Source organism: Petaurus breviceps, unplaced genomic scaffold (genome assembly GCF_028583685.1).
Source record: "Petaurus breviceps papuanus isolate PSGF00001 unplaced genomic scaffold, PetGlider_PUasm1.0 90743, whole genome shotgun sequence".
Taxonomy (NCBI): domain Eukaryota; kingdom Metazoa; phylum Chordata; class Mammalia; order Diprotodontia; family Petauridae; genus Petaurus; species Petaurus breviceps.
Genome location: NW_027187332.1, coordinates 638,319 through 642,234, shown reverse-complemented (window position 1 = coordinate 642,234; position 3,916 = coordinate 638,319).

Sequence of the window (3,916 nt, the reverse complement as noted above, 5' to 3'; positions counted from 1 at the left end):
GTGTGTGTGCATAGAAAGACTGACAGACAGACAGATATATAGATAGATAGAAATTAATATATGTTTATGTATGCATGTGTGCACATGTGTCTGTATGCCAAAAGAAATTGTTGTTGTTGCTTCTCTTTCATCTTGAAGAAAACCATACCATCAGGAAGGCAATGCCATGACTTGCAAGTGTATTGTATTTAAGTGAGGAAGGGCTGCAAGTCACCAGCCTAACTTTCTCCACCAGAGTGAAGTGTGTGTGTGTATGAAGGTATATGCATATATGTACATGTGTGTGCCAGTTGTCACACATACGCCAAAACAATGACGGGGAGAGGGGGGGGGGTATGGACTGATATCTATTGGTGGCTAATCTCTGAGAGTCAGAGTGATTCAGATGTAAGGCATAAGTTTTTTTTTCTAAATTATTAATTTCTTTGTTTTGAGTTTTCAACATTTATTTCCATAACTTTTAAATTTTCTCCCCCTTCCGACCCCTTCCCTCCCTATGGTGACATGTAATCTGAAATGGGTTCTACATATTACATTCCCATTAAACACATTTTCCTATTAGTCTGTTGCATAGAAGAATTATAACAAATGAGAAAAAAAAACATGGAAAAGAAAACAAAAGAGAAAATAGTCTGCTTCACTCTGCATTTTGATTAAATAGTTCCTTGTCTGGATGTGGATGGTATTTTATACAATGAGTTAAGGCATAGCTCTTAATAAAGAAATGTAGCCTATAAAACCCAAGATATCTTACTAGGTTTCAGTTATCAAAATTTCATCCTTTGGGCAGAGCATCTGCGAGTAAGGGTATGATAACCTATACAGACAGAGAAAGAGGAAGGAGAAGAGGAGAGAAGAGAGATAGGAAGAAAGGAGTTACCTCATCCAAATGAATCTGACCAGTTGGGTTCCCATTGTGGTAGCTCATACATATAGTTTGTTTTTATTTTTATTTTGTTTTTGTTTTTTTGTCCTTCCTTCTCAAATAGGACCATGCCATCAAGAAAGTAATTCCATGACTTGCAAGTAAACTTGATTTAAGTGAAAGAGAGCTGTACAAAGTCACTCACTTTCTCCTCTCTAGTCATTTGGGCCAAGTGGCAAGATATAGAACATGAAAACTGGAGATGGCTTGCACTTACAGAAATAGAGAAGAACGAAACTGAGACACAAAAAGACAAATGAGGAGAAAAAGAGACAGAGAGAGCAAAAGACGCAGAGACAGAGACAGTTAGAAATAGCAACATCATAGTATTGATTTAATTTAGAAACAGATAAGATGAAGGTGATATAAGAATAATGAATACACACATAAGAAAACTGGTTTGAAAGTGTATGGTTGTGTTATACAATTCAGATTTTTTGTTGTGGCATGGGGAGGGAAGAACAGATTAAATTCCAAGGGATTTGGGAGAAATGTCATTACTGCAATAATGATGATGATGATGATGATATACTTATTACATTTTAAGTTCTATAGTGGTGTGTATGTATGTATGTATATGTATATGTATATATATATATATAGAGAGAGAGAGAGGGGGGGGGAGAGAATGTGAATGCTTTAAAATGCACATGCCTCTGTGTGTATACACAAACATAGACACAATTGATTAATAGAATCACACTGTGGAGAAAGTGTTTCAGGTATTCAGATTTTTACTTGGGATCATATAGTTATTGAGTGTCTGTGAGAAGATTCAAAACTAGGTCTTCCTGATTAAAAATCTAGAATTTTTTCTAGCTAAACTTAAAAGGTCATAAGATTATTTGACAAGTAGTAAAAAAAAGAGAAATTGTATGTATGTGATCTGGTTTAGATTTTATGTTGTTGCTTTTTTTTATTAATATAACCTCTTTTCGGACATGGGTTTCTATATATTTATCTTTACATCTCTGGTATTACATACTTTCTTTCATATAGAATAGTATGAAGATAGAAGCTTAAACCTGACACCCAGTCATTATTACTTAGTGAAAGCCCACTGGTATATGTTCACTCATTTTATTCCTCACTTTTAATATTTTCTTTTTTTAACCTCTGACATATTTGAAGCTACCATATGGATTTTAATGGCAACTATATCTTGACATGAAAAAAATAAATATTTTCTCTTCTAAATCTTTGTTCTATATTGATACTTTAAGTTAGTCAACATACAAACTAAAGTTTACTCTTATAGTAAAATAATAAAGTAAATTAAAATCTAATAAAAATTTCCCTTTATTCTACTATTGTTGTTTAGTTGTTTCAGACAGGTCTGACCCTTTATGTCCTGTTTTGAGCTTTTCTTGGCAAAGAAATTGAAGTGTTTTGCTATTTCCTTCTCCAGATCATTTTATAAATTAGGAAACTGAGGCAAACAGGGTTAAATGACTTTACCAGGGTCACACAACTAATAAGTGTCTGAAGAGTGAATTTGAAATCAGGTCCTCTAGAGTCCAGGTCCAGAGCCCTACCCACTGTAAAATGTAACTACCCCCTGGCACTACTATGTCCTTTAGCTATTATCTCATCTAGCTCTAATTTCTTTTCTTTTCTTTTGCTTTTATTGAAAAACCTCTAGAAAGCGTAATCTCTGTTTCTGGTCTCTTCTTCCTCACTCTTTCTTCTCAACTTTTCACATTTTGACTTTTTCCCTCTTAATATTTTGTCCAAATGATTTTTCCAAGGACACTGATGACTTCTAATATGCTATTTATATTGTCTTCATTTTCTTATACCCACAACTTGGAATTTGTGATATTGATGGGTTATAAACTCTAGGAACCGCCTTGAATCTTCTCACTTGATCTGGTGTTTCCCAGAGGCCAAAGCCTTCCATTATCAATATGACTCAGTCTCTGTTACCCTTAACCTACCAGATCCCTCCATTGTCTGTTATGTCCAGATATCCTTCGGTTACCTCCCATCCTTGATCCCATGAAAATCTCATTCTCTAGGTTCATGGAGTCTGACCCCAGGCTTATCAAGATCATCCTTAGACTCCTCCTCAAGACCCTCCCCAAACCCCTGTTCTAGATCATCCCTACATCCTTCCCACAATATTTCTGTCTATAACATCCATCTTGCCTCCATGAAGAGGCTCAGATTCAATCTAGCTCAGGCTCAGTATGTGTCAGATTGATTTGGCCTACTTTTCAATATAAGCATCACACCTGTTTTGGCTCCTTAAGAGTCTACCCAATATGTTGAATCTTTAGTAAACTTTGCTTTACTTTAACTGAGTGAAGGCTTGAGTAGAATTTATTCAGCAGGACTTAGTACATTGAGACACCAAAGGTCCTGAGTACCCCTAAATCCCAAGCCTCAACAAAATTATACTTTGAAGTTTCTCCTCCTGTTTCCTTCCAGGTACCCCATCTGTGGTCTGGACTTAAGAAAGTGAGTGACAAAATGTTAATATTGCATATTATATTTACAAGTGCACCCTCCATACATCCCAACTTACTCCTGAGTTTGGGTCACAACTTTGTATCTTCATCATCAAGCAAGAAGTTTGCACATAGAAGACAACAGAAGACAACAATTGCACATTTTGTGGAATTGTTCAATAGAATATATTCTCACATGGCACTAAATTAGGCATGTTTTATTTAAAGTATTTATCTTAGTTTTTGTTTTTGTCTTCTGCAATTCGTGCAGCTGTGCTTAAGCTACAATGCCAGGCATATAGTGTAATGTAGTTTGATTTTAGTAGGGGTAATAGAAATATAAGTACTACAGTTCGTGATATATAGAAAATCATAATGCTTCAGAATAGTGTTTACTGCTGGTAGTAAAAATAATAGACTTTGAAAATTTAGACCATATTAAGTAGCTTGGTTATTTCAGATTTTTCTCAAAAAAATAACTTTTTTAAAAAAGCAATTTGTGCTAAACATAATAGAATGTTCTTGATTTTCAACATATGGT